At 52.4% G+C, this 22,527-nt stretch overlaps 1 protein-coding gene across 1 annotated transcript in view; it reads right to left on the bottom strand.

Moving 5' to 3' along the window:
- cadm1a (cell adhesion molecule 1a) overlaps window positions 1-22,527 on the bottom strand; it is a 519,760-nt gene that overhangs the window by 72,458 nt on the left and 424,775 nt on the right.

Raw genomic sequence — 22,527 nt, 5'->3', positions numbered from 1 at the left:
TCAAGAGCGTTCAATGTCATTCCCTGTAGACAAAGGTAAAGGGGAGGGGAGGGAAGATGGGGAGGGGAGGGAACGTCAACTCAGACCTTGAGAGGCACATGGCCAAGCGGCGAAGGCGTCGGTCTAGTGATCTGAAAGTTGCTAGTTCGAGCCTCAGCTGTGGCAGCGTGTTTGTGCCCTTGAGCAAGGCACTTAACCACACATTGCTCTAGTGTCTGTGCGAGGAGTGGCGCCCCACACAGACTTCCAATCTGCGCCTTGTAAGGCATGAAAATGCCGGACGCAAGGGTAAAGGAGAACAAAATAATTGCTACTCCGGATCTGATGCCACGGCAAAATAAACCCAGGGAAGGTAAAGAACACAAGAATAATTTTTTAAAAACTGTGCCTCTCCAACTCAAAGACTTTTTCCAGGCGGAGGTAAAAAGCAACCGATCAGTTGGTTGGGAAAGGCTTGGGCATTGAAGGTCCTCTGACAGGAACAGCTTGACGCCTGAGGAGCCAAGCAAGGCACGGTGACAGAACGTCGATGAGTCGTTAGTCAGGGCGTCGAAAGTTACGGGGGGGCGGTGGAGAACGGGGTCAGAGAAGGATGATAAATTAGCCATGGTGGAATGGAAAGGACGGGGGGGGGGGTTGTGGTGTGATTCCAAAGAACTGTTGGTTCCTTAAGTTTGTCACAGCTGGGGAGGGGTGTCAGGAAGAGGTAGTGGGGGGACAAGCTCAATCTATCTATTAACCTGGGGATATGAACTGACAATAAACTGGACTGGTCAAAGAACACTGAGGCTGTCTACAAGAAGGGTCAGAGCCGTCTCTATTTCCTGAGGAGACTGAGGTCCTTTAACATCTGCCGGACGATGCTGAGGATGTTCTACGAGTCTGTGGTGGCCAGTGCTATCATGTTTGCTGTTGTGTGCTGGGGCAGCAGGCTGAGGGTAGCAGACACCAGCAGAATCAACAAACTCATTCGTAAGGCCAGTGATGTTGTGGAGATGGAACTGGACTCTCTGACGGTGGTGTCTGAAAAGAGGATGCTGTCCAAGTTGCATGCCATCTTGGACAATGTCTCCCATCCACTACATAATGTACTGGGTGGGCACAGGAGTACATTCAGCCAGAGACTCATTCCACTGAGATGCAACACAGAGCGTCATAGGAAGTCATTCCTGCCTATGGCCATCAAAGTTTACAACTCCTCCCTTGGAGGGTCAGACACCCTGAGCCAATAGGCTGGTCCTGGACTTATTTCATAATTTCCTGGTATAATTTACATATTACTATTTAACTACTTATGGTTCTATTACTTTTTAATATTTATGGTGCAACTGTAACGAAAACCAATTTCCCCCGGGATCAATAAAGTATGACTATGACTATGACTAAAGGCTCCCAATGGCGGGTGTCTCAAATAGCCTCTGACAATCAAGTCCAGCTCCCGGCCTTCACGTGAGGCTTAGCTACTGAGCCTGGTTGGAACTGTTCCTACTGACAGGGAGAGGGGGCAAAGGCGGGTTATTGGCGCCTTAAGACCAGTCACTCGTCAGCCATGGTTGGCAGTTCGTCTCAAAAAAAATCTCTGTTTGAGCAACCTCAGGGGTTTGAAATCTTTGATCTCAGACCTCCGCAGGCCTTTGCGGCTGTACCCGCTCACGGGGAAGGCTTTGGGAGTGAACCCCCCTGAGGGAAAGATCCGGAGCTGGAGACCCTGTGGCAGTCGGACGTCGAGTTCAACGCTGACTGGCAACTCCTGGTGCCAAACTGCATCGGGTCTCAGCCGTTCCTTTGGGTCAATCGGCTGTGTGGAGAGAGGGGGAGCCTGCTACACAGGGCAACGGCTCTCCCTCCGTATCGTACTGACCGGGCTTGCGTATCGCGTAGGCAACCGTGACCCAATGTCCATGGTCGACCCCAATCAATGGCGGACTCCCACCCCCCCCACCCCCCACAAAGAACGGCTTTATTGGCAGCTGAGCTGCAGCGTGACAGATTATAGGCTGAAGTCCAGGAAATCACAATTAATGGGAAATCTCAATCTGACGTCAGGGTCATTAATTAGCATATTAATTATTAGCATATCATTAATTATTAATTATCAGCATATCATTAATTAATTAATAGTGACACTTTCCGACAATGTTTAGAGATACGGAGCCTGGTACAGACCCATCCTGCCCTTCGAGCTGCACTATCAGCAACCCTCCGATTTAACCCGTGTCTAAATGGGGGACAATTTACACTGACCAATTAACCTACCTTTGGACTGGAGGGTCGCTAGTGATCTGAAGGTCGTGAGTTCGAGCCCCAGCCGAGGCGACGTGTTGTGTCCTTGAGCGAGGCACCTAACCACACAGTGCTCTGCGACAACACTGGTGCCAAGCTGTATGGGTCCTAATGCCCTTCCCTTGGACAACATCGGTGTCGTGGAGAGGGGAGACTTGCAGCATGGGCAACTGCCGGTCTTCCACACAACCTTGCCCAGGCCTGTGCCCTGGAGAGTGAAGACTTTCCAGGCGCAGATCCATGGTCACGCAAGACTAACAGATGCCTTTTTTTATATAATAAAATGGCTTCTCTGTAATGTTAACTGCTGAGTTAACGGTAGCGGCTTGTTCGGGTTATAACAAGAATTGTATTCATTTGCTAACCAATTGGGATAGATGTTATTCTTTCTTGCGTGTCTGTAAGCTATTGTTTTCCGCGGGCTTTGGGGGCGGAAGGCGCGATGGGGACAGAGAGAGGAGACGCGATGCTGTAAGCTGGCCGACGGGACGGACCCCGAGCGGGAGTCCGAGGGCCCAGGGTCTTTGGCGAGGAGAGGAGACGAGGACAGGCTCGTGGGGAGCATCTGGTCGACCGCCGAGGGTGGTCCTATTCGAGGGTTGGCGGAGTTCGGAGGACGTTGACTGGAGGGAGGGGGGGCCCGGTTCTATAAGAGCTCCGACGAATTATTTGTACACCGAACTGATAGAGTTATTGACTTGGCGCCTTTATTGTATTTGTTTCCACTAACCCATCACCAAGAAATACTTCTAAAGTGTAATCATTTAATCGCATATGGGGTACTGCTTGTTATTTGGCGGGGCGGGGGGGGGGGTACATCAGACAGCATCCACACAAACTTGATTACCCAGTTTGGCGGGGCCGAAGGCTGCTCTCCCTTGACGTAAGTGAGCCTGAGGTCTACCTTTTTAACTACTTCCATGAAACTCTGGCAGCCGCTTAATTGGGCCAAAATGCGCTAGTCCCAATTAACCATGATCCGCTCGACTCGAACCGCCAAGTTTGAAATAACTTCCTCACGCGGGGGTGGGGTGGGGTGGGGAACCCCCAGCAACAAAATGAAACCATCCTCCATTTGTTTGAGTTCCTGGTCGACCCTTGCTGCCAGGTGCCCACTCCAGTTACCACAGACTGCCCGAGCTCTCCTGGCAGACCTGCCCATCACTAGTCACGGGACAACGGCGAGCAAAATATTCCCTCCCCTCCCGCCCGCCATGGCCTTGTGGGCGACCACCACGTCGCTGGGCGACGGTCTTGTTGAGAAAGCCATCATCCAACTCTTGCACGGATAAATGCCAGGACAGAAATGGCAGGGGGGTGTGATGCCCCTGAGTTATTCAAATTAAAAAAAAGCATGGAATGGTAACAGCCACAGAGCGAGTAAGGAGACCCGTGAAATGACCGCTGTGAATGCAAATTTTGTCGTTACTTTTCTTGGAACGGCGGGTTGCCCAGGGCGCCAGGACCCGCTCCCTCCGGCAGCAAACCATTCAGGCTCGCTGGCACCTGCTTCTGAATTCCAGGGAAATACTTCAAGGACAAGTACGGCCTTCCCAGAAGCCTGCCGGCACCGTTTTCCCTCACGGGAGGAAAACAATTAAAACCGGGACCGCGTTACGTTGGGGGGGGGGGGGGGAGTTTGCTCCATGCGAAGGAGAGACCAGTGCGCGGGGCGGCAGTAAGGAAGAGGCGGGCCGACGGCTTTGCTCGACTTCCCGCGTGAGCCGTTAACACGGCGGAAACACCCCGGTGTTGAATCGAAGACCTGCGGCTCGAAGGCTGTACAGGTCAATGTGGAAAGCACAACTTCAGAACGTTCTTGTACTGAACACCCTGTTAAGCAGTTTCACTTTTTTTTTAAACTCCCTCCCCCCAAAAAAAAATACGCTAATATATTTACCTCAGGGGTGTGTGCTTACCCCACTGCTTTGCTCTCTCTACACCCATGACCGTGTGGCCAGGGACGTGGGTAATGTCACTCACACGCGGTCAGGGGCCTACACAGAGAGGCTTTTAGCCCGCTTTTGAGTTCAGGATGCTGGAGCTCGATAAAATGCTTTTCCTTAAACATTAGAAGTGGGTACAGAGGAGGTGAAGTAGGTACAGAGGAGATGTCAGGGGTAAGTTTTTCACACAGAGAGTGGTGAGTGCGTGGAATGGGCTGCCGGCGATGGTGTTGGTGGTGGATACGATAGGGTCTTTTAAGAGGCTCCTGGACGGATACGTGGAGCTTAGAAAAATAGAGGGCTGTGGGTAAGGCTGGGTCGTTCTAAGGTAAGGGATATGTTTGGCACAGCCTTGTGGGCCAAAGGGCCTGTATTGTGCTGTAGGTTTTTCTGTGTTTCTATGTTAAGCAGAAAGCGCCCACGGGCATGGCTCAGATACCGTCTATAAACCTGGTGACGATACAGCCATTGTTGGCACAATCTCAGGTGGCGACGATACACCAGCTAGTCGAGTGGTGTGGCGCTCCACGCCAGAAAGATGAGAGAGCTGATTGCGGACCTCGGGAAGACGAGGGGGCACGGACCGGTCCTCATAGGGGGATCAGAAGTGGTTTCACGTCAATACCTCTGAGAGTCTAACCTGGTCCCAACGTATCAGCTATAAAGACGGCGCAATTCAGCTTCTCGGTAATCTCAGTTTCACAGTATTTCAGCTTGTTTCGTGTGCTTCTCGCGAATTGCACTGTACTGCCGCCAGGTTAACAAATTTCACGACACGCGCCGGTGATATCAAACCAGGTTCCGATAAATAAGTTTCTCAGAAATATAGATTTTTGAATATTTTTTTCCAAAAGATGAGGTGCGTGAGATACTTCAAGTTGCTTTTTGCCATCGTTTGAAAATGCCTTTGTTAGCACGAGCTGTCTGTCTAACCTTAGAAAAAAAAATAAGACGTAACATTGGCTGCAAGTTAATACTGCCAAAGCTCCTTGTCAATTAAACAGAAACCTTTTATCTCTGAATGCGGGGTACTGCGCGACGATTTTATTCTGCATTATTGTCGTCCAGCGAGTATTCTGAAAACATTTCATTGAAGAATGACTGTGGAGAAGAGGTGGGCGGGGGATCTTGTTGAAACCCAGCGAAAATTGAAAGGTCTAGATAACAGGGGCTGCCAACTTGGAGTCCACAGGCCCTTTGCTTCATGGTGTAGATCCACGGGTAAGACCAGAGGGCGTAGGAGCAGAATTAGGCCATTCGGCCCATCGAGTCCGCACCTGCCATTCCATCATGGCGGATCCCGGGTCCCACTCAACCCCGTACACCTGTCCTCTTGCCTTGATGCCTCGACCAATCTATCAAGTGTACTCACAGACAAAAACGTTTGGGAACCCCCCTCCCCACCCCGCCCAGCCTACATAGAGCAGAAGTCTCTGTGAAGAGTAGGAACTTCAGGTTGTACTCTGTATAGATAGAACATAGAACATAGAATAGTACAGTACAGTACAGGCCCTTCGGCCCACAATGTTGTGCTGACCCTCAAACCCTGCCTCCCATATAAACCCCTCCATATACCTGTCCAGTAGTCTCTTAAGCTTCACCAGTGTATCTGCCTCCACCACTGACTCAGGCAGTGCATTCCACGCACCAACCACTCTCTGAGTAAAAAACCTTCCTCTAATATCCCCCTTGAACTTCCCACCCCTTACCTTAAAGCCATGTCCTCTTGTATTGAGCAGTGGTGCCCTGGGGAAGAGGCACTGGCTGTCCACTCTATCTATTCCTCTTAATATCTTGTACACCTCTATCATGTCTCCTCTCATCCTCCTTCTCTCCAGAGAGTAAAGCCCTAGCTCCCTTAATCTCTGATCATAATGCATACTCTCTAAACCAGGCAGCATCCTGGTAAATCTCCTCTGTACCCTTTCCAATGCTTCCACATCCTTCCTATAGTGAGCCAACCAGAACTGGACACAATACTCCATGTGTGGCCTAACCAGAGTTTTATAGAGCTGCATCATTACCTCGCGACTCTTAAACTCTATCCCTTGACTTATGAAAGCTAACACCCCATAAGCTTTCTTAACTACCCTATCCACATGTGAGGCAACTTTCAGGGATCTGTGGACATGCACCCCCAGATCTCTCTGCTCCTCCACACTACCAAGTATCCTGCCATTTACTTTGTACTCTGTCTTGGAGTTTGCCCTTCCAAAGCGTACCACCTCACACTCCTCCAAGAGTATACACTCTCTGATTTTAAATTGAACTGATTGGAACATTTAATTTAATTTCAAGTTGGTGCGTGGGGGTTGTCGCGGGCTTCCTGGTACCACGAAATAAGTAATATACTTCTGGATGACGGAATTGTTGGCTTCGTGGCCAGGTTTGCAGACGATAGGAAAATTGGCGGAGGGGCAGGTGGTGTCGAAGGAGCAGGAGGGGTCCACATGAGGATTTAGACAGATCTGGAGAACAGGCAAAGAAGCGGAAGATGGAATACAGGGTTGGGAAGTGTGTGGTCGTGCACCTTGGTGGAAAGAATGAAGACACAGACTGTTTTCTAAATGAGGAGAAAGTTGTGCTTGATGGCTCTGGGCCTGCCCTTGTTGGAGTTTTAGAAGAATGGGAATGGCGGGGGGTACGGGGAAGATCTCATTGAAACCTATTGAATATTGAAAGGCCCGGATAGAGTGGGTGTGGAGAGGATGTTTCCCATGGTGGGGGAGTCTAGGACCAGAGGGCACAGATAGAGTGGATGTGGAGAGGATGATTCCTATGGTGGGGGAGTCCAGGACCAGAGGGCACAGATAGAGTGGGTGTGGAGAGGATGTTTCCTGTAGTGGGGGAGTCTAGGACCAGAGGACACAGATAGAGTGGGTGTGGAGAGGATGTTTCCCTGTAGTGGGGGAGTCTAGGCCCAGAGGGCACAGATAGAGTGGGTGTGGAGAGGATGTTTCCTATAGTGGGGGAGTCTAGGACCAGAGGGTACAGATAGAGTGCGTGTGGAGAGGATGTTTCCTGTAGTGGGGGAGTCTAGGACCAGAGGGTACAGATAGAGTGGGTGTGGAGAGGATGTTTCCTGTAGTGGGGGAGTCTAGGACCAGAGGACACAGATAGAGTGGGTGTGGAGAGGATGTTTCCAGTAGTGGGGGAGTCTAGGACCAGAGGACACAGATAGAGTGGGTGTGGAGAGGATGTTTCCTGTAGTGGGGAGTCTAGGACCAGAGGACACAGATAGAGTGGGTGTGGAGAGGATGTTTCCTATAATGGGATGAGCCTAGGACCAGAGGACACAGATAGAGTGGGTGTGGGGAGGATGTTTCCTATGGTGGGGGAGTCTAGGACCAGAGGGCACGGATAGAGTGGATGTGGAGAGGATGTTTCCTATAATGGGATGAGCCTAGGATCAGAGGACACAGATAGAGTGGGTGTGGACAGGATGTTTCCTGTAGTGGGGGAGTCTCGGACCAGAGGGCACAGATAGAGTGGGTGTGGAGAGGATGTTTCCTATAGTGGGGGAGTCTAGGACCAGAGGACACAGATAGAGTGGATGTGGAGAGGATGTTTCCTATAGTGGGGGAGTCTAGGACCAGAGAGGCACAGATAGAGTGGGTGTGGAGAGGATGTTTCCTGGAGTCGGGGAGTCTAGGACCAGAGAGGCACAGCTTCAGAATAGAGAGACGTGCAGTCAGAACAGAGCCGAGGAAGAATTTCTTCAGCCGGGGTGTGTTGAGTCTGTGGAATTCACTGCCATAGGACGTCTGTGGAGGCTGAGTCACTGGGTGTATTTAAGGCAGAGGCTGATAGGTTCTTGATGTGTCATGGAGATAAGGCACAGGAGAATGGGGTTCGAGAGGGTTAATAAATCAGTCACGATGGAATGGTAGAGCAGACTAACGAATGGACTAATCCTGCTCTCACACCTTCAGGTCTGATAGACTAATACAATTTTTCATTCTAGTTCCTGGCAACAGAATTATCATGATTAACACTGATAAAAGGATTTAACCAGCTGTCTCTCGGATGTCTGCGATTTAATTTAGCCCTGACTCTTTACTCTTGCATTGGAAAGGAGCGGAAGGCGTTAAAAGGAATAATCCGTATTTATTCAGATTATTTTTTTTTCCTCGTTTGTTTTGAAGAGCAAACGCTGATTGCACGGGAGGGGGGTGTGGCGGGGGAGTGCGGTTGGTTAGACTTGATAAAGTCTGACAGCCTGTGAGATGCCTGACAACACGAGGGAGCTTGCACGTCTCCAGCGGCATGGGGGGCGGGGGGCAAGTGGGTTAATGATCAGCTCGCTGGCCGCGCTAATTTACTCTTCCAGGCCGGTAACCCTGAAGCAGGCACTGGAGCTCGGTTTATTTTCCTCTTTAAAAAAAAACAGAGCGCATTAAGCTGAGCGAAAAAACAAACATAAAAGAAAACCAGATGAGAACCACGGTGCCCTGTGGTTCGCTGATGTTGGTTTTTCTCAGGAAAGGACTTGAACCGATTCCTTTTTGTTCAGGGTACGGCAGTTAACATTACAGAGAAGCCGTTTTATTATTTAAAAAAAGGCATCTGTCAGTCTCGTGAGACCATGGAAAGGTTTCCAGGGCGCAGGCCTGGGCGAGGTTGTATGGCAGACCGGCAGTTGCCCATGCTGCAAGTCTCCCCTCTCCACGACACCGATGTTGTCCAAGGGAAGGGCATTAGGACCCATACAGCCTGGCACCGGTGTCGTCACAGAGCAATGTGTGGTTAAGTGCCTTGCTCAAGGACACAACACGTTGCCTCGGCTGGGGCTCGAACTCATGACCTTCAGATCACTAGTCCAACGCCTCAACCACTTGGCCACGCGCCAACACGCTGACCGTTGCTTAATGGGCTTTGGTCCGCGACGTTAAATGAAGCTTGGCAACCCCTGCCGTGGAGGGAGAGACCCGAAGAACAGGGAGGAGGACGGATTTCTTTAGCCAGCGGACGGTGAACCTGTGCAATTGGTTGCCACAGCTGGTCGTGCAGGCCCAAGTCATCGGGTATATTTAAAGAGGAGGTCGATTAGGCAGGGTGTCAAGAAGGTTACGGGGAGGGGGTGGGTGGGGGACGGCAGGAGGGCGGGGTTGGGCGGGATAATGAGTCAGCCATGATGGATTGGCGGGATAGACTCGATGGGCCGACTGGCCCAATTCTGCTCCTGTGCCCTGTGGTCTTGTGGACTTATTTCTTAATACTTATGTATTGCACAGTACTGGGGCCACAGAGCAATATATTTCACTATATATGCCGGTGATATTAAATCTGATTCGAATTCGACCCTTCACCAAGACATTGGCGGCAGGGGGGGGGGGTGTGTAAATTCATCGTGACGCATGACGTCATCCTTATGCGCCGTATCGTGTGACTTCATCATTGTGCGCCGCATCGTTTGACATGGGCCATCATGGTCTACCCACGACCATGATCGTCCTTGGCAAACTTTTCCACGGAAGTGGTTTGCCGTCGCCTCCTTCTGGGCAGCGTGTGTCTTCACAAGATGGGCGACCTCCCCCTCTCCGCCACCCCCTGCCCATTATCGATACTCTTCAGAGACTGCCCGGCTGTCTGCGGTGGCGTAACCGGGACTTGAGATCGCACGGCCACCCACCACCTGCTCCCGCGGCCTCACGTGACCCGATCCTCGGGGGGCGGTGGGTGCTTAGCACCCTCGCCCCAGGGTGACCTGCCGGCCGGCGGAGGGAAGGAGCGCCTCGCACCGCCTTCGGTAGAGACGCATCTCCGCCCCGTCGCACTGGCGGGGTATCACAGCGGCCGGGACAACCTCCTCCGCCTTCGGGATGTCAAACTAACGACGCGGTCACAAAGAGCACGTGCAGACCCCCAAGGCCGGGATTTGAACCCACTTCGCTCGTGCTGCCGGGTGGAGGCTGTACCGCCCCACCTCGGCAGCCAAGGAAGGTCTGCTGTTGAGGTGGGGCCAGAGGATTCAAAGCCTGAATGGTGGATTTTATAGATCTTCCTTCTCAGCTGGTTCCTTGGGGTTGTTTACAGTGTAATGACTTAACTTGGACACTGGTAGGAAACGAATATCGGGGTAGTATATGGTAACAGAGAGGTATGTAGATAATAAACTCACTTTACTTTGACTGACATAATTGGCGACCGCAGCCCAGCGGACACGTCTTAGCAGGAAATTGGGAGAGCTCGGCTGGGGGCAGGCTGGCAGCCGTTTATCAGGCAGACCTGACTGACAGGGGATCATTGTGAGTCGTGAAGTGGGGTGGGGGGGGGGGAACGCAGCTAAACTCCGAGCCTGCTCGATGACAGCATCACCACACGGTGACTGAGCATCTACGCAATTACCGAAAAAAACCCGCAGCCTTCACGCCTTGCTTCATTCAGCAGAGGGGACAGGCTGTTCTTCATTGGAGGGGAGGGGGAAAAAAGAGATATTTCCGGAATAAAGTTTCTGTAAACACCCGAGGAACTCACATTACATATTCAAACACTGGAACGGAGAACAAGACTCGACTGGAAACAAAACATTGCACTTCATAAATCAGAATCAGGTTTCTTATCACTGGCATGTGACGTGAGACTTGTTGACGTCGGCCGAAACGAGCCGCGTTATGCGGTCGGCTGACCTCAATTCAAGGGGCGCTCTGCAGGTTTGAAAGTCCGACTTGACCTCAGCGGGCGGCGTGATGGAATCGCGAGGCGGGGGCGTTGCCAGGACGCGATGGAGCGGGGTGGGCCGCCGCGCAGTGCGGTGATGCGGTAGACGAGGTGAGGAGGTGTGTCGGGGCGCGAGGGCATGCCGGGAAGCGGTGTGGGGCCTGCAGGAGCGCCCATGACGGGTGTGCCGGAGCGCCCCAAGTCAACTTTTACCATTCCTGCGTTTTATTTACGGAGTTACGTTGTGGAGTGTCCTCGCCGCCCAGCAACCCCTTCCCTTACTGAATCCTAGCCTTGTCACGGGACAATTTACAACAACCAGGTAACCTACCAACCACTTTGTCGTTGGACTGGGTGTGTGGAAGCCGGAGGTCGTACTAACTCCTTACAGGCAGTGGCGGGATTCGAACCCGGCTCGCCCGCACCGTAAACTGTTGTGCTAACCGCCAAGCTACCGTACCACCACCACCAACACCCCCCACTCCCTCCCTACTCGCGCAGGAGTTTTCATCGCAGCTGGAGATCAGAACCAGGAGAGATCTCACCAGTTACCAATCTGACATCAGCCACGGCTAGTTCCTCGCGGGTGAAGCACAATCGGGTTTCTTTATTTTTTTTCCCTGGAAACGGCCGATTTCCGGGAAATAGATTCCCAGCTGGTTTGTGTTGTTCCAGTAATGGGCCACATCCGCACAAGGCAGTGGCCTTCATTTCTACAAGGCCCATCTGAAGCAGTTGTATTGAAGGCTGGTGTGCTGAATTAAACCTTATTACTTGTTAGTTAATTTATTTGTGGTAATGTAACCCTGTATGTTGTGTATGAGTTATACAGTACTGTGAAAATTCACACACACACACATACACACATATATATATATATATATGTGACGACGCGGGTGTCAAGCTGTATGGGTCCTAATGCCCTTCCCTTGGACAACATCGGTGTCGTGGAGAGGGGAGACTTGCAAAATGGGCAACTGCCGGTCTTCCATACAACCTTGCCCAGGCCTGCGCCCTGGAGAGTGAAGACTTTCCAGGCGCAGATCCATGGTCTCGCGAGACTAACGGATGCCACATATATATATGAAATTTTGCCACATGGTGTGAGCAGAATTATCTGCAGCTTAATGTGAAAAAGACTAAGGAGCTGGTGGTAGACCTGAGGAGAGCTAAGGTACCGGTGACCCCTGTTTCCATCCAGGGGGTCAGTGTGGACATGGTGGAGGATTACAAATACCTGGGGATACGAATTGACAATAAACTGGACCGGTCAAAGAACCCTGAAGCTGTCTACAAGAAGGGTCAGGGCCGTCTCTATTTCCTGAGGAGACTGAGGTCCTTTAACATCTGCCGGACGATGCTGAGGATGTTCTACGAGTCTGTGGTGGCCAGTGCTATCATGTTTGCTGTTGTGTGCTGGGGCAGCAGGCTGAGGGTAGCAGACACCAACAGAATCAACAAACTCATTCGTAAGGCCAGTGATGTTGTGGGGATGGAACTGGACTCTCTGACTGTGGTGTCTGAAAAGAGGATGCTGTCCAAGTTGCATGCCATCTTGGACAATGTCTCCCATCCACTACATAATGTGCTGGGTGGGCACAGGAGTACATTCAGCCAGAGACTCATTCCACCGAGATGCAACACAGAGCGTCATAGGAAGTCATTCCTGCCTGTGGCCATCAAACTTTACAACTCCTCCCTTGGAGGGTCAGACACCCTGAGCCAATAGGCTGGTCCTGGACTTATTTCCTGGCATAAGTTACATATTACTATTTAACTATTTATGGTTTTATTACTATTTAATTATTTATGGTGCAACTGTAACGAAAACCAGTTTCCCCTGGGATCAATAAAGTATGACTATGACTATGACTATGACTATATAGCTAGGGTGCCTAAGTTTTTGCACACAGGACTGTAGTAATTCTCTGTATTTCACTATACGGCTGCCACAAAAAAAAAATCATGACATCCGTCAGTGATGATAAACCCGATTCTGATCTGCGTCTCTATTGTGGACTGAGAGTGGGTGGGGTGGGGGAGGGAGATGGGAGAATCACGATAGGGGAAAGGGGAAGGAGCGGGGAGCACCAGAGGGACTTTGTGTAATGATCAATAAACTGATTGCTTGGAATCCAATGGCCTTGCCTGGTGTGTCTCGGGGCTGGGTGTGTCTACACCTATGCCAAACCCTGCCCCACCACCACCCTCGACCCCGGCATTTCTTCTCTGCCACCTGACCCACAACCCCTCCCTCGCCGTACCCAACACCCTCTGCTCCCGCCAGATTTACAATCACACTCTCCGCTGCACATTGACAAGTATAGTACTGTGCAAAAGCCTTAGGCACCCCAGCTAAATGTATATGCCCCAGACTTCTGCGCAGTACTCTGTGTGGACTGTGTTGTGAATCTGGATGTTGTTCCCGCCAACATAATCCAGGCACGGTGAACCTACAGGGCATGATGCTGAGGGACCTGCTTTATGTCATATTCTTTCTGTGTGACTGTGTGTTCACTGCCACCCGATGTGTGCCACGTGTGCTTTGTCCTGTGTATGACTGTTGGTACTACGTTTTGTATCTTGGTCCCAGAGGAACGCAGTTTGGTTTGGCTGCGTTCATGGGTATTCATGTATGGTTGAATGGAAGTTAAACTTGAACGTGAAATTGAAGCTTGGTCCTTAGGAAGATTGTTTCATTTGGCGATGCACAGGTGTGGTTGAAATGACGATAAATTTGAAATTCAACTGATGCAAAATATGGACATCAGAAGGGAGGGGTAACACCTCTGGTGAAGGGGCTTGTCCTGTCCGTTCTGGGACAGTGTTGGGTGTGTGGGGTGACCAGGGAGGGGTAACACCTCTGGTGAAGGGGCTTGTCCTGTCCATTCTGGGACAGTGTCGGGTGTGTGGGATGTCCAGGGAGGGGTAACACCTCTGGTGAAGGGGCTTGTCCTGTCCGTTCTGGGACAGTGTCGGGTGTGTGGGATGTCCGGGGAGGGGTAACACCTCTGGTGAAGGGGCTTGTCCTGTCCATTCTGGGTCAGTGTCGGGTGTGTGGGGTGTCCGGGGAGGGGTAACACCTCTGGTGAAGGGGCTTGTCCTGTCCATTCTGGGACAGTGTCGGGTGTGTGGGATGTCCGGGGAGGGGTAACACCTCTGGTGAAGGGGCTTGTCCTGTCCATTCTGGGACAGTGTCGGGTGTGTGGGATGTCCGGGGAGGGGTAACACCTCTGGTGAAGGGGCTTGTCCTGTCCATTCTGGGACAGTGTCGGGTGTGTGGGATGTCCGGGGAGGGGTAACACCTCTGGTGAAGGGGCTTGTCCTGTCCATTCTGGGACAGTGTCGGGTGTGTGGGGTGTCCTGGGAGGGGTAACACCTCTGGTGAAGGGGCTTGTCCTGTCCATTCTGGGACAGTGTCGGGTGTGTGGGGATGTCCGGGGAGGGGTAACACCTCTGGTGAAGGGGCTTGTCCTGTCCATTCTGGGACAGTGTCGGGTGTGTGGAGTGTTCAGGGAGGGGTAACACTTCTGGTGAAGGGGCTTGTCCTGTCCATTCTGGGACAGTGTCGGGTGTGTGGAGTGTTCGGGGATTCTGGGACAGTGTCGGGTGTGGGGGGTGTCCGGGGAGGGGTAACGTCTCTGGTGAAGGGGCTTGTCCTGTCCATTCCGGGACAGTGTCGGGTGTGGGGGGTGTCCGGGGAGGGGTAACACCTCTGGTGAAGGGGCTTGTCCTGTCCATTCCGGGACAGTGTCGGGTGTGTGGGATGTCCGGGGAGGGGTAACACCTCTGGTGAAGGGGCTTGTCCTGTCCATTCTGGGACAGTGTCGGGTGTGTGGGGTGTCCTGGGAGGGGTAACACCTCTGGTGAAGGGGCTTGTCCTGTCCATTCTGGGACAGTGTCGGGTGTGTGGGGATGTCCGGGGAGGGATAACACCTCTGGTGAAGGGGCTTGTCCTGTCCATTCTGGGACAGTGTCGGGTGTGTGGAGTGTTCAGGGAGGGGTAACACCTCTGGTGAAGGGACTTGTCCTGTCCATTCTGGGACAGTGTCGGGTGTGTGGAGTGTTCAGGGAGGGGTAACACTTCTGGTGAAGGGGCTTGTCCTGTCCATTCTGGGACAGTGTCGGGTGTGTGGAGTGTTCGGGGATTCTGGGACAGTGTCGGGTGTGGGGGGTGTCCGGGGAGGGGTAACGTCTCTGGTGAAGGGGCTTGTCCTGTCCATTCCGGGACAGTGTCGGGTGTGGGGGGTGTCCGGGGAGGGGTAACACCTCTGGTGAAGGGGTTTGTCCTGTCCATTCCGGGACAGTGTCGGGTGTGGGGGATGTCCGGGGAGGGGTAACATCTCTGGTGAAGGGGCTTGTCCTGTCCATTCCGGGACAGTGTCGGGTGTGGGGGGTGTCCGGGGAGGGGTAACACCTCTGGTGAAGGGGCTTGTCCTGTCCATTCTGGGGCAGCTCACTCACCTTTGATCCCCACCGGACCCTCATCTCTCACCTGTGGCTCCAAGTCGCCATTTGCCCGTGACGGTGACCACACCCCAGTACAAGCTAAGCCAGGTGAGGGTAAACCAGGTGAGGGTAGCCAGCATCATACCCCGGTGGGACGGGTACGTGCCTGACCCAGCAGTCCGATCCAGCGGACTGGGCAGCTGAGATCTCCAGTGAGATCCGACGGGCGGGTAGATGGTTCTGCCGCACTCCGTGGAGAACGGAGGGTGCGACGAGGCACAGAAAAGATCATGGTCATCCACTCTAACCGAGGAAGAGCCCAGTTTGGGACGCTTGTCTGTACCGCGGGACTTGGACTGCCAAGGTCAGGAGAACGGGACTGCCCCAGTACGAGGGCTTTTCTACTTTAAAAACTCTCCCGTCGGACAAGACGGACCACCACCCCATTGTTCCAGTGAGAAGGTGATTGAAGATGAGCACTGGCCTACAGAACCGGTTTTGTTAGTTTCAACCAACATCAGAACTGTTATCAGGACTTTGAACTGAGAGCTTCAAGTTCAGGTTTACTGTCATTCAACCATGCACATAAATTATACCGTCAAACGAGACAACGTTCCCCCGGACCAAGGTACACAACATAGTACATATAACTCACACACACAACACATAAAGTATACCGTCAAACGAGACAACGTTCCCCCGGACCAAGGTGCACAACACAGTACATATAACTCACACACACAACACATACAGTATACCGTCAAACGAAACAACGTTCCCCTGGACCAAGGTGCACAACACGGTATATATAACTCACACACACAACACATAAAGTATACCGTCAAACGAAACAACGTTCCCCCGGACCAAGGTACACAACACAGTACATATAACTCACACACACAACACATAAAGTATACCGTCAAACGAAACAACGTTCCCCCGGACCAAGGTGCACAACACAGTACATATAACTCACACACACAGCACGTAAAGTCATCTTACCACAAATAAATTAACCGTAATAAGGTGCATTTACGAAGCAAGTTAAAAAGTAAACAGTTTAATGCTACTGATGCTTCACTAGTGATGAGACCTGGGTGGAGTGAGGGAGTTCAGTAGCTTTACATCCTGGGGGAAGAAGCTGTTTCCAATCCTAACAGTCCTTGTCCGAATGCTACGGTACCTCCTGCCCGATGGTAGGGGGTCAAAGGGGTTGTTGGACAGACGGGAGGGATTACTGACGATGCTGAGGGCCCGGAGTACGCAGAGCTCCTGATAAATATCTCTAGTGGGTGGAGGAGAGACCCCCCCGATGATCCTCACAGCGTTCCTCGCAACCCTCTGCAGGGACCTGGGGGTCAGAAGCCTTATGGCTTCCCATGACTACAATTCCCAAGATGCCTTGCAACTCCCACGATGCCCTGCAACTCCCCCCTCTGCGACACCCCAGCGAATGTCTCCGCGGGGCACAGCAGACTTTCGGGGTGTTGGCGAGCGAGGAGTGCACACAGGGTCCAGGCTCGGCTCCTTCACATTAAATCAGACGGAGGGGAGCGAGGGAGGCGGGGACCAAACTCAGCTCCTTTTACTGGCAGGACACATCAGGCGGTTCCTTGCCTGACCAGGGGGGGCTGCATTTTGAGTAAACCATTTTGTGGCTGGTTTGGATGACGGATTGGATGGATTTGGGGCCAAGTCTGCAGAAGGACGTCGACTGGCGAGGAGATTGGGCAAAAGAAGTGGCAGAGGGAGCACAGTGTGGGGTCATGTATTTTGGAAGGAGGAATAAGGGTTTAGACCATTTTCCAAACAGACAGAACATTCCAGAATCAGAGATGTGAAGGAGCTTGGGAGTGTCCTCATGCAGGATTCCCTGAAAATTAACCAGCAGGTCGGGTTGGTGGCAAGGCACCCAAAGTCAACATTCGTTCCAAGAGGGCGAGGACGTGACGCGGAGTCTTTATCGGAAATTGGTCAGAGCTTTGTGAGCCGTTTCAGGTCCCTGACCAGAGAAAAGGCGAGCTGACGCTGAAGAGTATCCAGAGCAGGTCCACTGGAACGTTTCCAGGAATGAAAGGGTTAATGTATGAGGAGGATTTGTTGGCGGTGGGTCTGTACCAGTTGGAGTTTAGAAGGAGGAAAGGGGATCTCACTGAAATCTACTGAATATTGAAAAGCCTGACAGAGTGGACGTGGAGAGGATGTTTCCTGTAGTGGGGGAGTCTAGGACCAGAAGGCATAGATAGAATGGACGTGGAGAGGATGTTTCCTATAGTGGGGGAGTCTAGGACCAGAGGTCACAGATAGAGTGGGTGCGGAGAGGATGTTTCCTATAGTGGGGGAGTCTAGGACCAGAGGACACAGATAGAGTGGATGTGGAGAGGATGTTTCCTACAGTGGGGGAGTCTAGGACCAGAGGGCAGAGATAGAGAGGGTGTGGAGAGGATGTTTCCTGTAGTGGGGGGAGTCTAGGACCAGAGGGCACAGATAGAGTGGGTGTGGAGAGGATGTTTCCTACAGTGGGAGAGTCTATGACCAGAGGGCACAGATAGAGTGGGTGTGGAGAGGATGTTTCCTGTAGTGGGGGAGTCTAGGACCAGAGGGCACAGGTAGAGTGGATGTGGAGCGGATGTTTCCTATAGTGGGGGAGTCAAGGACCAGAGGACACAGATAGAGTGGGTGTGGAGAGGATGTTTCCTGTAGTGGGGGAGTCTAGGACCAGAGGACATAGATAGAGTGGGTGTGGAGAGGATGTTTCCTGTGGTGGGGGAGTCTAGGACCAGAGGGCACGGCTCTTCAGAGATTGTCTGCCTGGAGTCAGCGCTCGCATAACCAGGACTTGTGATCTGCACCGGCTGCTTGTACGACCATCCACCACCTGGCCCCCATGGCTTCACGTGACCCTGATCGTGGGGTGGGGGGCAGCTAAGCAGGTGATACACATTGCCCGAGGGTGACCCGCAGGCTCGTGGAGGGATAGAGCTACCACCCCGCCACCCTGAGTGGTAGGAAAGATGAATGCTACAACATTCATGGGGCTTTCTGTTTGCAGCTAGATTGGGAAAATCAGGCTGATGCTGGATCCCAAGAGATGGAAAAGCCTACGAGATGGCCACTACGTGGGAGGCAGCCCTGGATTGGGTGTTGTGTGATGAACCTGATTTGATCAGGGAGCTGATGGTCAAGGAACCCTCAGGAGGCCGTGATCACACTATGATAGTGTTCACCTTGCAGTCTGAGAGGGAGAAGATGAAGTCAGATGTATTAGTAGAGTAAAGGGAACTACAGAGGCAGGAGAGAGGAGCTGGCCAAAGCAAGGGTTGGATCTTCTGAAGGCATTTGCAGGAGGAGGAGATGATGGTGGCGTGACGCAGCGCGCGCGGCCTCTCCGGTGAATGATATCTGTAATCTGTCAAGTAGGGGACCGTGCACAATCCTGATTTGATGGAGACGGACGTGAGAGCGCGGAGGAACATCTGGTGAAACTTCTGAAATGCCTGCTTCGCTGCCGCTGCTACTGTGTGGTAACCAGAATCTCCGGAGCTGAAGGCCCCAAAATCCTCGGCTTTGCTTGTTTCAGCGGCCAGGGAAAGGTCGAAGACGCTCGGCAGAGGATGGCGCTCGGGAGGCTGGAAGGAAGCTCCAAGTTTTCGGACGGAGGGACTCAGTGTCGGCTGTGGTCGGCTGCTTCCAAGGCATCGGCAAGTTGACGGTGCCTGGAGGTTTATGGCAGGGAGTTTCTCCCTTTTGCTGCCTGCTATCAGGGACTCAGGAGTCGATTGACTCGGGGACTTTGAGACTTTTTTTTACAGTGCCCATGGTCTGCTCTTCATCAAATTATGGTATTGCTTTGCACTGTTGTAACTATATGTTATAATTATGTGGTTCTGTCAGTGTTAGTCTTTGGTTTGTCCTGTTTTTCTGTGATATCACTCTGCAGAAACATTGTATCATTTCTTAATGCATGCATGCATTTCTAAATGACAATAAAAGATTGAGTGTTCTCATAATCTAATCTAATCTAATTTGCTGTGCTCCTATGTCTCATGGGCTTATATAAAAGTTCTTCCGTCAAATGCTCCCAGCTCTTGCGGGTCTGGAACTAGGAGCACACCACAGAATCGTTTATCGTTTTATAATCCCGCTGGAGCTGTCAGGTCTTCTACCCAGCCTCTTAAGTTTAAAGAATCTCCCCGTCAAAAGACAATTGGTAGGCCGGCTTTTCTGAACGGTTCTCCTAAATGGTGGAACTCAATGCCTGAAACTATAAGGGGCGCAGACTCACTTGACACTTCCAAACGCTAGCTCGAAACCCATTTGTTTCGCTTCTAACGAATGTCTTTATTTGCCTTTTATTTCCATTCTTTATTTTTTTGTTACCCTGTCCGTGCTTTCGACCTGTTTTAAGGCACTTTGAACTGCACCGCCCCTATGAAAATTGGTCTGTGAATGAAGCTGTTATTGTTAATGAATTCTGCGGCGCGTTCACGCACCCCGTTGGTGCACTTAAAAGGCACCTTCTCCAGGAGCGAATCCTGTCGAGGCCACTGGGCAAGACGCACACGTCTTTCTTAGACTACCTTATGAAGTGACTACCCTCGCCTTGACCCGAGGTGCAGCCTCTAAGTGCGCTGCGTGCAGTTTTCAGGGGAGGTTTGCGAGCATTTCAGTGGGGAAACGGCGAGGGGGAGAGGGGACGGGTGTGGGGACGCGTGTGTGCGTGGAGAATGAAAACGAGCCCGCAACCCAGTGCGATCGCTCGGCGCGCACGACAGGAGGTTCAGGGGCTTTGGATTACCGTACGCCACTTCGCTCTCGATTAAAGCGTGACAACAGACTGACCATAAAAGGCCAAGCACCCCTTTTTTTTCCTGAAAGAGAAGACGAAATGGTTTCCTGCCGCGTTAAAATGCGCCAAATTGAGCAGAGATCAGTGCAACACACATCAAAGTTGCTGGTGGAACGCAGCAGGCCAGGCAGCATCTCTAGGAAGAGGTACAGTTGACGTTTCGGGCCGAGACCCTTTGTCAGGACGGGGGAGGAGGTAAAGCTACAGTTGTTCTCAATGGGACGAACCAGACTGGGTCAGGAGTAATCTGGACCGATTCTTTTCAAAATGCTGGAACAACTCAGGTCAGACAGCGGCCAGAGAGGGAGATGGACACTCGCATTGAGACTGTAAGACATGGGAGCAAAACTAGGCCATTTGGCCCATCGAGTCTGCTGTACCATTCCACCCTGGCTGACCTATTATTACCCCACTCCAACCCCCATCATCCCGCCTTCTCGGCAAAAAGCTTTCACGCCCTGACCATCCAAGCACGTATCAACTCTGACTTAAATGTACCCAAAGACTCGGCCTGCGCAGCCGCCTGTGGGGATGGGTTCCCCTTCCCTCTGCTCTGAGGCGGGGCCATCCAGGAGAGCTGTGCCCCCCCAGACAACGGATGCCCAGAGCAGCCAGCTTAAATGGGCAGTTCGGTCAGAGTGGGCCGGATGGGCCAAGGGTGGCTGATTCCTGGCCGCGTGACTCCACGTAACAGACATAGCTCTTTGCCCAGCACCTCCTACCTAACTGCTAAAAAAAAAAAGCCGAATTTCCCCTTTTGGTGCCCCTCCTCCTTCCCTTTCTCCCACGGTCCACTCTCCTCTCCGATCAGATTCCTTCCTCTCCAGCCCTTTACCTTTCCCACCCATCACCTCCCCCTGGTGTCCCTCCTCCTTCCCTTTCTCCCACGGTCCACTCTCCTGTCCGATCAGATTCCTTCCTCTCCAGCCCTTTACCTTTCCCACCCATCACCTCCCCCTGGTGTCCCTCCTCCTTCCCTTTCTCCCACGGTCCACTCTCCTGTCCGATCAGATTCCTTCTTCTCCAGCCCTTGACCTTTCCCACCCATCACCTCCCCCTGGTGTCCCTCCCCCTTCCCTTTCTCCCACGGTCCACTCTCCTGTCCGATCAGATTCCTTCCTCTCCAGCCCTTGACCTTTCCCATCCATCACCTCCCCCTGGTGTCCCTCCTCCTTCCCTTTCTCCCACGGTCCACTCTCCTGTCCGATCAGATTCCTTCCTCTCCAGCCCTTTACCTTTCCCACCCATCACCTCCCCCGGCGTCCCTCCTCCTTCCCTTTCTCCCACGGTCCACTCTCCTCTCCGATCAGATTCCTTCCACTCCAGCCCTTTACCTTTCCCACCCATCACCTCCCCCTGGTGCCCCTCCTCCTTCCACCTATCACCACACCCCCCCCCCCAGCTCTTTACTCCATTCCCCCTTCCAGCACCCACCTGGTTCCATCTATTGCCTTCCAGCTTGTCCTCCCTCCCCCACTTTCCCCCTCCCACTCTCCTTATTCTGACATCTTGCCCCCTTCCTTTTGAGCCCAACGCACCGGCTGCCCATTCGCTTCCATAGATTCCGCCTGACCCGCTGAGTTCCTGCAGTGCATTGTGGGCGTTCCGTTCAGCTCCCGGCGTTTCGTCGCGAATTATGGGAACGGGGCCTGGAAAGTGTTGGAAGCCACCTTCCTCCTGTCTTCAGGTGGTCCAGACGCACTGGGATGCAAAGCAACAACAACACACACTCACACACAAAATGCTGGAGGATCTCGGCGACTGTGGGGAACAAACAGCCAACGTTTCGGGTCGAGACCCTTCGTCCGAAGTGGTGAAGGTTCCCGGCCCCTGGAATGTCGACTGTTTACTCATTTCCGTGGATGCAGGGTTCCTCCAGCATTTCGTGTGTGTGTGTGTGTGTGTGTGTGTGTGTGTTACTCTGGATTTCCAGTATCTGCAGAATCTCTTGTGTTTATTCCTCTCCATTGACGCTGCCTGGCCTGCTGAGTTTCTCCAGCACTTTGTGTGTGTGTGTGTGTGTGTGTGTGTGTGTGTGTGTGTGTGTGTGTGTGTGTGTGTGTTGTTCTGGATTTCCAGCAACTGCAGTCTTTCGTGTTTTTCCGGCATACAATATTAAACTCGGACACGGCAGCAGAGCGCAGCAGAATTAACAGTTTGTAAGTAAGAAGCCCAGAAGAATTTCAGATGCTAAATTACCATCATTTGCACTCATTCCACCACCTTTCTCCCCCTCATTTACTTTACGTTTAGAAGACAAGTATATTTTTGTCACGCACGCAACGGCCGTTTGCAACTGGCTGTCCACAGAGATTATGACCAAACGCCTCCGCAGCC

The sequence above is a fragment of the Mobula birostris genome, chromosome 20 (genome assembly GCF_030028105.1).
Source record: "Mobula birostris isolate sMobBir1 chromosome 20, sMobBir1.hap1, whole genome shotgun sequence".
NCBI classification, from domain to species: domain Eukaryota; kingdom Metazoa; phylum Chordata; class Chondrichthyes; order Myliobatiformes; family Myliobatidae; genus Mobula; species Mobula birostris.
Note: the sequence above shows the minus strand (reverse complement) of the source record. Positions and strands in the feature narration are given on the sequence as shown.